The 13,932-nt window shown below is 35.9% G+C and overlaps 1 protein-coding gene across 12 annotated transcripts in view; it reads left to right on the top strand.

The window, feature by feature from the left end:
• The window catches only part of LRRC4C (leucine rich repeat containing 4C), a 582,163-nt gene that overhangs the window by 407,244 nt on the left and 160,987 nt on the right, over positions 1-13,932 (top strand). Inside the window, exon 4 of one of the 12 annotated variants that reach the window (XM_087745983.1) lies at positions 11,683-11,760. The exons of the other annotated variants lie outside the window; for them this stretch is intronic. The gene's annotated coding sequence lies outside the window, so the exon portion shown is untranslated. The remainder of the gene's footprint in view (positions 1-11,682; positions 11,761-13,932) is intronic. 12 annotated transcript variants of the gene reach the window in all.

The raw sequence follows: 13,932 nt of genomic DNA, 5'->3' as shown, positions 1-13,932 counted from the left end.
ACCAGCTGTTTAAAGCTTGCTCAAAAGTTTTTGCATTTAGATTATGCACTTAAAAGCATAACTCCCCATTGGAGTGTGTGGGTCACAAAATCCAGCACCTGCAATTGTAAGCAGTCAAATCATATAATCCCTTTCATAAATATTGTGCATGTGGGGAAGGGCAGATTTGTGAAGAGTCAATGCAATGAGTGGATTAACTGTATCTGCAGTCGATTGTTCTATGGAGCTGGCAAGAAAACTGGGTATCAAAACTTGGATATTTTCCTTCAGCTGTCATGTTAATGTGTCGGAATTTTCTAGCAAGGTCATTGCTGTCGGGGAGAAAATTATTATCGTGTGTTTTCTAATGGGAATCTAGATATGCTACCTGAGATATTTTTATGAGTTTCTGCTCCCTTTTATAAACTTCTGTCTTGGTATGCTATCAACTACTTGAAATATTTGCTCACTTAAAGCCCAATTACAAAACAAACACTCAAGTCGACCATTGTATCTGGCAGAAATCTGACTAATTTAATTAGGATACATATAAGCAGAGATGTCATCCTGTATGGAGTCACTTTTACACTAACATCCTTTTAAACCATACTGCTGTGTCTGAGAATTGAGAAATGTAGTTACTTTCTCCCTGAGTGGCTGTAAAAATAATTAAATTTAGATTCTGTAAAATAGAAAGGATTTTGAAAAGCCACAGGAGGTTATTAGCCACTTTTGGTTTGGGATGAAGGTTCTATTTGTTATGTCATTTAATAAGGCATAATGCTTTCTTTTTGACACATGGTGACAGAGTATGGGAAGTTGAACAAGGCTGACAACTCCCTGAGAAATGACAGTGGTGATTTGTGTAAATGAAGATGATTATGCTGCAAACTTATGTCAATGAAAACAAGATATATTTAAAATAAAATTCCAAGGGACATAACTAGTTCTTTAATGTGAAAAACATCTCATTTTTGGGTGGAAGACTAGCTTGCAATAAAAATATATGTTAAATTGCAGGCTAAAGAATTTGGTCAAATTATTGTTTTTTTTCTTTTAAAGATAAATATAGAGTAGCCATTTCTGGCTTCACATGCTAAGTGTTTCTAATATTCAGATCCTGGATATCACTTTGAACTTACTGAACACATCAGAACTGAAATTTTGCATTGTCTGTTATGTGTGCATGGGAAGACTCAGTTATTAGAAATGATAGACATCTTTCAAGATTGGTATGGATTTGATCTCCCACTGTAAAGTGTGGACTTTGATGACCGTAAAAATTCACTGTTGTCTTTGGGTCTTTTTATATCTATTTCATATATTGCAGATGAGTCACGCTTGCTTTGCCTGTGCCTCAGTAAAAAAGAAGCTTTGTAACTAGTATGGTCAAGCTAAAGCCAGGTTAATAAAACTTTCTGAATATATTAATCTATAGGGTGGGGATGCACAGTGGATCAGCTACAGCTGCCTTTATTTCAAAATGTGGCTATGGAAGAAAATAATGCACCTTTTAAAGTACAGATGGATAGCTAAAATAGTTCAGATAAGGGACACCAGGGTCTGTACCTGTTGGATTTTATATCCATTTCCATGTTTCCCAGGAGAGAGGCTACCTGGTAGCTGAAAAAGTCGTAATACTTATGACAGTTTAGGTTGATGTCTATCTGTGCTTGCTATTCATTTTTCACATTCATTTTGATCATTTACCCTATGACTAATAACAAAGCAGATTCAGTTAGTGATTCTTTGGAGATGTTGAAATACAAAGTTATGGTCTGCATCTGCTTGAAATTATTCCAGAGCACATCTTCAGGGGTTATATGGATTAAAGATGACCCTGGAATGTCTGGAACCATAAGAACTTGACGTGTTTATCTTTTGCTGTGCTTCTGAGGGAACAACTTGTGATGCAGAGCACTACAGAACAAAACAAGATACAGTTTCCCAGATAGATGGGGGATGGCAGGTGATCATGCATTTTTATTTAAATTTATTGTTCACAGGAGTTTTGATGATTATATAAAATCACGATCATCAGGATAGGTATAGATCATGGCTTCTTTTAAAGTAAAAGTTAAAGTGCTTGTTACCAAAATGCATCTAACATGTCCTGTTAGGAAGTTCATTGAATAATACAGTGTAATGTATCTGTAATCATTACTTCATAACAGACTCTTACGTAATGCTTGAAATCTGCTACAGAAAACAACACACAATCCTAATTGCTCATCTTCCTCCTTAAGTTCTACATGCAGTGTGAAAGAAGACAGAATATGGGCATAAACGTCTGATCTACTACTGGAAAATTTTATAAAGACTTAGTAAGTACCTACCTCTTGAGAAATTTATAAAAATAGTCACACATTATGAAAGGCAGTGTGAGGGAAGGGGATTGGGGAGTGGGAAAATTACATTAACTGAAGAAAAAGAATATCCCTCCTTTTTATTCCGTGCTTTTAGCCATCCATCAATATCAGCACTGCCTTTACATAATAACAGTGCTATTAATATTCATCACTGCATTGCTTTAAATTTGCAGATAAAATTAATTGGCCAGCAGAGACCAAAAACACCCCCCAAGTACAGTTGTGCACTTCTTATTTCAGTTACAGATCTGAAGAAAGAACTGGCATTGCATAGAGAAGAGCTTTTGAAAGCAAGTTGTATGTATAGCTTGTTGTGGTTTAACCCAGCAGGCAGCTAAACACCACACGGCTGTTCACTCACTCCAACCCCAAGGAGATGGGGGAGAGAACTGGGGGATAAAAAAGTAAAATTTGTGGGTTGAGATAAAGACAGTTTAATAGGACAGAAAAGGAAGGGAAAATAATAATGATAATGATAATGATAATGATAATGATAATGATAATGATAATGATAAAAGAATATACAAAATAAGTGATGCACAATGCAATTGCTCACCACCCGCTGACCGATGCCCAGCCAGTTCCCGAGCAGTGGTCACTACCCCCTGGCCAACTCCCCCCACTTTATATACTGAGCATGATGTCATATGGTATGGAATATCCCCTTGGCCAGCTTGGGTCACCTGTCCTGGCTGTGCCCCCTCCCAGCTTCTTGCTGGCAGGGCATGAGAAGCTGAAAAGTCCTCGACTAGTTTAAGCACTACTTAACAACAACTAAAACAGCAGTGTGTTATCAACATTATTCTCATCCAAAATCCAAAACACAGCACTACACCAGCTACTAGGAAGAAAATTAACTCTATCCCAGCCAAAACCAGTAAATTTTTGATGAATTTTTAAACACAGAATTTACTGCCTGCGTGAATGGTGAGGAAATAGTGATTAGACAACAGTTTACCCTCCCATTTACCGGTGACATCAGACTGGGACCAAAAGATTTCCTGTGAAACTTGTGAAGACCAAAGACACTTATTACATGGGGATAATGCACTTATGGGTTCATGAGTGAGAATCAGCTTTTGAGCAATTTCAGCTACAGCAAAAAAACCCAACAAAACACCTAGAGGAGGCTGATAATTAACATTACCTTGTTGCCTTGTTATCCCAATATATGTTCAACCCAACAACATCTTGTAACAGAGCAGGAGGACCATTGTTATGTCCTGCTTATCAACTGCTCCCAAAGCTCCCTAGCTACTTGGTAAATCTTTGGAGCCATGATCAGACTTTGAACACCTTCTAAGAAGTGAGATCCTCACCAGAAGACACGTATCAACTTCGGCTTTTCTGAAGTCTAGTGAGCCCAAACCCAGTGCCTCCAGATTCTGTGACTCAGATGAAGGTACTCCATCCTTCTCCTTTCCCTTCCCCTTCCATTCCTGCACCAGAGAATGGATTACATTAAGAATTAAATTAAATTGATTGTTTCTAGGATTGGAATTTGGTTTGTGGGATATTGTTTTTGTAGGCAATGCTTCAGTTTTAACTTAGCTGTCCCCCTGCTTGAGGGACACAGTATGTCAACAGCTCATTCTGCCAGTGCTGCCATTTTCAAGAAAATAGTGATGACCTTTGAAAGCATTTCTTGCTGGAGGAATATAGGAAAATGTATCTGATACAGCTAGCATGTGAGTACAAAATTAAACTGCCTATTTGACATCAAATCCCCAACTGGATATCCTTATTCCATACCTGGAGACTTCATGTCAATTAAAAATTGGATTAATCCACTGTAGTGGATGTAGAGTGTGGAGAGATACCGTGAAGGAGATGTTCAGCAAGAATTATGGCACTCTTGCTGTTTTGTTCTTTTTGCATGGGTGATTAGCCAGAAAGTTTCTGTTCATTTATATTTCCACTGAAGATCTATACTTCAAAATCTGAAAATGCAGACTTCCCATATCTTTCCATTTTAATCTGGTGACATGTAAGACAAAGCTACTGCTGAACTTGTTATTGATTCTGTGTTGTCCTTGAATCAGATGTTTTCACAGTGCCAGAGAAGCAGAACCTGGATTATTTGGCCAGGAAAATACATTTCCGTATAAATAACAGTGGTCAGAAAATTTGAGGTTAGTTAATAATGATGTAAGTTGACTGTAAAGCCAGTTTCCTAAGTACTATAAGTTGTCTTATCACAAGACAATCTATTTAAGGAAAAGAACTTTCTTTTCATAAAGGCAATGTGTCTTATACACTCCTTTATATACTGAGGGTTAAAGAGTAAATTAAGGGTTAGGATTTTCATCCCTTTCTCCTCTTCTTCCTCATAAAAGATGGAAAAAGGTAGCAACAAATGTTTAGTTTCAGTTTCTGAAAACCTGATTAACTTGTTCCTTAGGATATCCTGTGGCTTTCATAGAGGATCACTTGATGCCCACATTGCCCACAGATCAGACACAGCTTGCATGTGTGTATGCATGCTGCTTTCTATAATGGCATGAAGGGGATAGCAGTTGGGTAGCATATGCTGCCAGTCTATGCATGGTTACAGTGGATTTGCTCATTAAAGCTGTGCATAAATAAAGCTCCATGGTGATTGATGAGGCTGGACAGTTTCTTACAACATATGGCTATGGATTTCCAGGTATTTTGATGGTTGGGTTTTTTTTTTTTTTTGGACAGTTGAGAAAAGTAATCTAGTTCTGATTCAATTCAACATGTTACCCTAGAAGAAGCTATGAAAGGTTCATAACCTTCTTGAGGGTTAAACCATGTTGATACCTGAGATACCATATGACTGAGAAAATACCTATCTGGTGTTTTTCTGAAATTGCTTTTAAAAATAATATATAATATATATAACAATAATATATAATATATATAATAAAATATTGTATTATATATAATATAATATAATAATATATAATATATATAATAAAATATTATATTATATATAATATAATATAATAATATATAATATATATAATAAAATATTATATTAATTCTAAATGAGATTTAAAGCCAAGGCTTTGTAAGGAGTAGGAGTCACTTGTGTTCATTAATGTTTTTACACAATTTTTGTAGTGTTTCAGTTGTTACAAATTATAGTATGAATTCTGTCCAAATTCCAATTTGGCTAAAGTCTGTATTCTTATTTCCTAAGTACTTCTCCCTATATTTTTCCAAATGAGAGACATTCTTCTTCATTTTTGACTTGTAATTGTTCTGCAATATTACTATGAGTACTTTTCAAAACTTTTGCCTTTATTTCAGGACCAATACAACAATAATTGAAGTCTTGCTCTGCACTTTGTGAAGTCCTTTGCAGTGAGTTGAAATGAAAACATTATTTAAAAAAAAAACTCAACGTGATCTATAGTAATATAATTTGATAGTATTTTATATCTACTTTGAATAATTTAACTTTCATTATGTCATGAATAATTGTTGAATGATAGTACTGTCTCATTTTGAAGTACTCAGTTTTCTAGCTGACTCTGAGTGCAGACTTAAATTGTGGGGGTCCCAGAGAAGGGAGGACACTATATGCACCCTGACAGGTTCTGGCTGTGACAGTGCAAATGGATTTTCAGCTCTTCTTCTTCACCAGTCTACAGAACTGTACAAATCATGGGGGGCCAGTGCACAACAATCAAGAAAGGTGTGGGACAGGAGGAGCATAAGGGTCAAGTATGCAGTCAGCTGTGACAAAAGCTGTTTAGTTAAATTGTAGAATGTTATCTGAATGGGTAAAAATTCATGTCTTGGCTATAACTAAAGTTGGTCCTACTGCCTGGAGCTTATGCTGATTAGAAACTCTTAATGGTCAATTCTTTTAAATTAATGATCATCTGGAAGACTGGTCATTCAGTCTCTGATAGGGATAAAACTAGCCTGCCCAGCAATGCTTAGCCTTTTTAATAGACTATGGATTATTTTTATGGATGCTACAGTTTCAAACTGGTATCCATAAGGCATAGCTAGAAGCCAGATTCCATAACTTTAGCTCTTTTTATTGCATGTGTGATCTGTCTGCATTCTCTGTTACTGGTTGTGGGGACTATGTCAGAGCAGCCCTTATTTTGCTTCTAAAATCTGAATTTGTTCCAAAATACTGCAGAGCAATATGGTTTACTGCTGGAGGGTGGGGGAGAAAGGGAAAAAAAAAAAAAAAAAGAAGAAAAGGCTGGTAGAAAATCTTAGTCATGATAAATAAGCAACTACATTAATCAACTTCTCTCATCATGACAACAAACAGGGCTTCCTGCTTTGAGTATCTACCTTTGCTTTTTATAAGAAAAAAGAAAAGATAATCAGACTCTGATAATGCTGCACTGAGCTCTCAGGCTCATCTCCCTGTACATTTTTAAAAGGCCATAAAAGGCCACAGTGGTGTTAAAATTCAGTGACCCTTAGTCAAGCAATAATAACATGAACTAATAACCCAGTGCCAGCCTATCATACAAAGAATGGACTCTCCTGCTAGCTTCAAAGCTTAAAGGGTTCAAAGTGGTTGTTTTGAGCATGTAGGGTTTTCTTTTGCAAAACAGAAAAGATGCAATTACTGCACAATGATAGAAGGATGGGTGTTCATAGAAAATAATAACACAATGAAGAAATCAGCAACAGTTTGTGGCTCAACTCTGCTTACTCTGTTCTTTACCCAGCCATACCCCTACATACACATAGACTTGCTCTGTTCCTCTGCTTTGCCCACTTACACCATCAGTAACTGTGTAATGGACACCATGATAATTATCAGTCACTACGAACACCCCTTGCTACCTTACCACACAGCTGTATGTTTTAGGATAGAGCTTTGGAAATGTAGGCTTTGCTGCTCAGATGGAGTGAGGTTTTCTCCCAATCCAGGAGGAAAGGGAAGAGTGTTTTTTGTGACTCCAGATCACAGTCTCTTTCCTGGTGGGACAGTGTACCCAAAATCAAGGCTTGTGGGACACCCATAGCTAAGTCTTCATTTTAAAGGGTTAAACTTGGCATTTAGACAGATACTACTGTACATGAATCTCAAGGTCATTCAGACTTAACAAAGTACATTTCACAGTAATCCTGAAAGCAATTATTATACCTACTTTATTGATAAAATGAGGTACAAAAATGGACAGTCATTCTTTAACAGAGCATTAGTACAAAGTCAGTGCACCAACTAAGAAATCAGTCAGGATTTAAGTGGGCAGTAGTTCCGTGCCCACTCTCAAATAGGGGTGAATTTCTCCCCAGGGAGACCAAAGTTTAAAGTTTCAGAAGTATTTACTGACTGTATGTGTCTGTACTTAACTAATTCTGGCTTTATTTTCAGAATTGCTGAGTATCCACAGTTTTATCTGCAGATAGTGAAAGCAGCATGTATTTTGTACTCGGTGCAAGATATATCAAATTGAAACATTGTTATGCCACCAAGTTGCTATTTTGAAATGATCTATAAAGATAACTTTAGGAACATCCTTTTCTTGCCTCCTTTAAAGCAGTGATTAAATGAGGAAAAACTTGTTCATGGTTAAAATGAGAGTACTTTTTCCTTCCAATTAAAAGGTATCACTACTCCTTCTACTACCTACAGGACAATACACCTCCATTTGGTAATGAGAAAGCTTTTGTTATACTTAGTATGTTGGATAAAAGGGAGATGTCTACCTCATGCAATTGATTCTTTGCATTTATTTCAGAGTGAAATTGTGGGGAGAGACTGCTACTGAGACAGCCAGTGTCGCTTCAGCTGTTTTAAATAGAAATTTATCTTTAACAGAAGGGAAAAAAATGAATACTATGTATTACAATACAGTAGTACAGTTGCCTGTTGTTTCCATAACACCTTGGAAAACAAGAGAACTGAAATGGCATGTTCAGTATGTTGGGCAACAGGCAAGGCCAGAGAACAATGAGCCAACTTTAATTCTGAGTGGATATAGTACAGAAAACAAATAGCAACAATACCAGGTTTACCCGCTACACAGCAGAGTGCTTACTACTGCTGTATATGCATGGTAATTTATATTCATGTAGCACCACTGACCTAAGATGATCAGTGTGAATGTCCATACTGTGGCCAAGGATGCTTACTGAGGTCAGGAACCATAGGACAATAATGGAAGTAAGAACTAGGAGCTTTGTGAGATTTGGATGGCTCAAGCTCAGTTCCTGTCTCTGCAACAAGTTCTCTGTAGGTTGAGACAGGTCATTTTGGCTTGTTTGGCTCATTTTGAGGGGGCGCAGAGAGAAGCACTCATATTGTCTACTCCAAATGAATAATCAAAATATATCCAGGGTAGAATATATTGTCATAATAGCATAATCATAGAATCATAGAATCATTTAGGTTGGAAAATACCTTTAAGATCATCAAGTCCCACCATAAATGTAATACTGATAGAAGAAAATCTACTAATCCAGGATGTAGGGTTTATCACAGTGAATTCAATATTGCTTGAAGTATTTTGATAAAATAATATTTTTATATATATACACACCATCAACATGATTTAAAAAACTCTACTGTTATCTAAAAGTGATTTTATCCCAACTGCCCTCATCTGACCTTGAAAGAAGCACAACATAAACTTTCAGTGGCGGTATAAAAGCAGACACCATTTTCCTTTGTATCTATCATTTAATAAGAAAGTCAAATATTTACTGTTTGTCATCAGGCTGAATATCTGATCTAGTAGTTGAGAAGCCCAGAGAAGGTGAAAAGGATGGCTGTTCGCTACGTTTGCATGACTTAGTGCAGGCATTATCCTTCTACTGTGAACTTGAAATGAAGGGTGTACACACCTTTACTACATTATGCAAGCAGACTCTCCCTCTTGTGTAGCTGCCGCTTTGGAGGTGACAAATTAACTAATATTTCAATTTTCAAAGGTTTCAAATTTTCAGAAGCAACAGGGCAGATATACAAAGGTATTTAGGGCTCCAGGGAAATAATATTAGTAAATTACTAATCCTACTGACCTTGTCAAGGTCTTAGAGGTGTTAGTTGTTTTGGATCTTTTATAAGCCTCACTGGCTTCCTCTCTGGTTTTAGCTGACTAAATACATTTGGTAGTATGATCCTTATGTACTGAAGATCTGAAATTTTTACTGATCCCCTGTCATGAAGTTGAACTAGAGTGAGCTTTTGTTATTGTTACATTCAGATTACAAAGAATATATTGAACACGGAAAATATATGGAACATATAATGTATATTGTTTTAGCTGTTACAGTGGTGTCTAATATATGATCCTGGAACATTGTTCATTATTTTCTCTTTTTATATTTATTTTTCATGTGCAAGAAGGTATTGTTTAAATTTTTATGGTGGTTACTACATTTCAAACACAATTTACTTATTTTTTGAAGTCAAAATTTTATGTTGAAGATTTTCTTAATATAGAAAAAGTTAATTTCTTCCCTCTGTTAAATTTTAAAAAGAAACTCTAAAAGACTTAAAAAAAAGAAACAAAACAAAAAAACCTGGCAAAACTGGTAAAGGAGAAAGGACAAGAATATTTTGTTAGTAAAGTGGTAACTACATTTTATTTAAGACTGATTGTATTAGTACTTGCTAAATAATACATTTTTCCAGATGTGATTTAAAAAAAAAAAAAAAAAAAGATATTTTTGTTACAATTGATTGGAAAACTTCCAAAATAGAAGAAAATAAAAAGTTAATCAAATGTCATTATATGCAGATATTTTACCATCATGATGCTTGATTCTGTAATATGCTCCACGCTTCCAATACATTTACACATTTTTATTCCTCAATTTACACCTGTCATGTTTTTTTTTTTAAAGTGTCAAGCAAAAATGAAAACATAGTTGTCTGGAAAAATATATATACCCCTGCTAGATACCTTCTAAATCTCCCTGTAGTCAATAGGTTCGGTGGAGCATATAAGCTCTTTGGTTATTCTGGAAAATCTTACCTTTTTCATCAAAGACAGGGTGCCTGGTCAAAGGTGAAGAGTAATGGGTGCAGCAACAATTAGTCCATTTGCATCAACTGACATCTGGGCAACTCTGGGGGAGTTCTCTCTCCCTTTCTTCCTTCTAACATTTTCATCTCATAATTTGACACTTTAAGACAATTATAATTTCTGCCCTCTTTTCCCCCAATAAAGCTCTTTTGACACAGATCAATGCATCTGAATGTCCCTTTATTTTTAATGGTGCAGCAACGTTAGATACTGACAGCTGGAAATCTTAATTGGGCTGATGACAGGAAAGTAATGGCTGTTTGCAATCACTTAATCTGTCTGACCTTGTATTTCATATCAAAGGGTAAATGTTCATTTTTATTGGAAACCTTGCAGAAATTGAGAGAATGCAAAGGTAGGTGGGAATGTGATCTTTCTTAGAGATACCAGAATATTGTTACAGGAAATATGCATGTCTCAAATTTCACCTTGGCTTTTAAAAAAAATAAGGATGGATATGTCCTGCTCTGTTTGTGGTGATTATCCATAACATCATTGTGTTATGGATGCCTACCCATAATTCTTTTAACCGTATAAAATACTGTAACAAAAATGAAGACAAAATAAGAGAAGATCGTGAAATTTTCCTGAATGGAAATTAGTGGTGCGACTATTAAACCTGCAATATTCCATCATCAGATTTCTGTCCAATCAAATACCAATATCACGTCTTAAAAACTAAAGTTTCAGATTCTTAGAGCATTTTGGTATTTTCTTGGTTTTGGGGTTTTGGTTTGGGTTTGGGTTTTGTTTTTTTTTTTTAGATGAAGGTAAGATTCAAACATTCCAGCATCTAAATAATTCACTGTGAGCTGTGTACTTCTAATCCCCACTGCTGCTCTAAAGAAGAGGCTTCTTTATGACCAGCAGAGATTACCAGTTTATATTCCTGAAGCATGAGAGACCACTACTGTAACTGGCATGGCTACAACATCCCTGCTTTGTAAATCAGCTTCAGTAATTATGTTCTATAGGTTGACTACACATGGCATATTTAAGTATTTTCTTCTTTCTTATAGTATCTGTAGTGCAGTGTATGCAGTAAAATTAATAAAACCAAACTTGAATTTTCAAATCTTAAACAGGTCTTTAAGATTCTGGTGCTGCTATGATGGTAGTTTCATACTGTGTTTATATTTTCATAAACTAAATATGGATTTATTCTAATGATACATAGCACCAGTTCTCATTATATATTAATGCTAATGATGTGTCTTATGTCTGTTCATTCATGCATGAATGTTTAATTGAGGACAAGCTTTCATTTTCTTTTCTTTGGGTGAAAGCACTTGTCTTTCAGTCCAGTATTCAAATACTGATTGTACCTGCAAATATTATCTCCTTTATTTCAGTGAGAATACAGTTAGGAACTTGTTCCACGCTGGAGTTTTCTGAATGACTTATTTGCCGAAAGAAAGCATTGGAACTGGGTGAGGAAATTAATGAGTTACTATTTGGTATGATCTTGACAAATGTTCTCATTGGGAGCTCAGGAGTTGTCTTGCTTGAAATCAGAGATATTTCCTAGAATCTCACTTATATGTTGGGCAAACAAAAGATGACATAGGCCTACGTGACTTGGGATAGAGGTCAGTCTATAAAATAGTAAAAGCTGATCTTAGTTGATATGACTTTTACTGTGTCAGCTACAATAATTTCTCTACCAACAAGAAGGGCCTAATGAGAATGTGAAGCTGAGCAGGCAAAACCTGGACAATAGTTGAAAGAGATACAGGGCGGGGAGACCCAGACTTCTGGAAGTGGCAAGGATATTTCTAGGAATATTTCTAAAGATATTCCTGGAATATTTCCAGGACATTTTATTTTGTGCTTCTAGAGATACAGATAGAGAAGATCTTGGCCATGCTCTGTATTAAAGCTCTAAAATAAGACTCTGACACTGTATATGTCAGGTTGGTAACATTTGTGTCATGGTCAACTTGGTTAATTATATTTTGCCCCTGTAATTTTATTCTGCTCTTTCCATTGGTTACAATGAGTGGCCTCTTTCTTCCTTATGCAGTCTGCTTGGCCAATGCAAAGTGAGTATAAAGAGACTTCCAGATCAGAGCAGTAGTTTTTCCCTCATTTTGCTCTGATAGAAATGTCTATGTAGTTTAGAAGCTAATGAAGAACTACTGTAGCCAGAAATAGCTGGAGCAGTCCTGAAAATTAAAGGGTTTTACGTGCCTTTGCCATGTCTAGAGCCTTAGTTGGAAAAAGGGTACTTTTTGATAGCTTGTTCTCTTCAATGCCTATTACCACAACTGAGGCACATGTTGTGTTGTCTCATGCCACCTCTAGGATGTAGGCCACATCTTACTGTAGAGAAAGAGAGTTTTGTATCTTCCTAAAGCATTGACAGGGACAAAGTACCCTTCTGGTTGCATTTTTACCTTTTTCTGTAGAAACGGAAAGATGTGTGGTTCTATGAACTCTAATAATCCTGTGTTCAGGTCCACAGCCACATGGCTGTGAAGCTTCACTGCCAGCCCCTGCCCTTCTGGGACAACTGAGTCCTTAGAAAATTAAGTACCATCTCCAAAATTTCCTAAAAATTTTTCTTATACAGGAAGTGTGTCTCAAGCAGGTACTTCCTACATCTCCATTCTTATTGTTTCATGCACCTACAGCTGTGGAGAAGATTTTGGCCAATAATCTGACAAGTTTTGGGAAACTTGTGCAAGTCAGGTAGCTATATAGTTGTGAGATGTCGTTATTATTGCGGTAGGTCAATTCATCTTCCCTGTGCAAATGTGTGTATTTGTTTTACACTTGTATCTATAAAGGTTGAACAGAATCCATTTGTTAAAATCTAAAGAAGTAGCTAATGCTCTGGAGAAGCAGAGAGAAGAACCTTCCATCACACTTTTCTTCTGAAATGCATCACTGACTTGCAGTGGAGGGAATAAGCATTAAATTTAATTAATAATGGATTTTTTTCAGCTTTCAGCTTCCAAAAGAGAATGTTTCTCCCATTCTGTAGAGTTTTATTCTATTAGCCACACAAAGAGAGATAATGCTTCATTTAACTATGTCAAAACCCATCTAAACTCTCTGCTATTTACTTTCCTTTCTATAAATTTTAATGCATTTTTAATTCCACCCCACTGGTTGGCAAACCAACCATTGAAGTTATTGCTGCCCTGTAATGTATTTCAGTCATTTCTAATAAACTTGGACTTTAAGATGATTTATTATTATCTCTGTACACTATGAAAATGGATTCGCTGCCTGTGCTGGGTTTCAGCCCTTTCGTTACTAGGGGTAGATATGTATAAGATTGAACAAACAATCAAAAGTAACTAATTGGAATACAGACAGTTTCTAATCTTGCATTCTTTTGTGAGGAAGAACCATGTTTGAGGGAGAAAATACAGACGATGGATGAGTATTTTATGCATTGAAAGGAACATTATCCTGAAATTAGAGCAGCTAATAAATTAAAAGTTATTTTAAAAGGATTTTTTATTATAAAAGCCATTTTTTTTCCTGTTCGAAATTAACCCTGAAGTTTTCTGTGGCTTCTTTCTTAAGATATTGTGGAAATGTATAAATTTATTATGTAAAAGTCTGTACCTTAAAAATTAATTTAAGATTTC

The sequence above is a fragment of the Nipponia nippon genome, unplaced genomic scaffold (assembly GCF_047370975.1).
Source record: "Nipponia nippon isolate SJK-2023a ecotype South Korea unplaced genomic scaffold, ASM4737097v1 scaffold_10, whole genome shotgun sequence".
Lineage (NCBI taxonomy): Eukaryota > Metazoa > Chordata > Aves > Pelecaniformes > Threskiornithidae > Nipponia > Nipponia nippon.
This window is presented reverse-complemented; position numbering and strand designations above follow the sequence as displayed.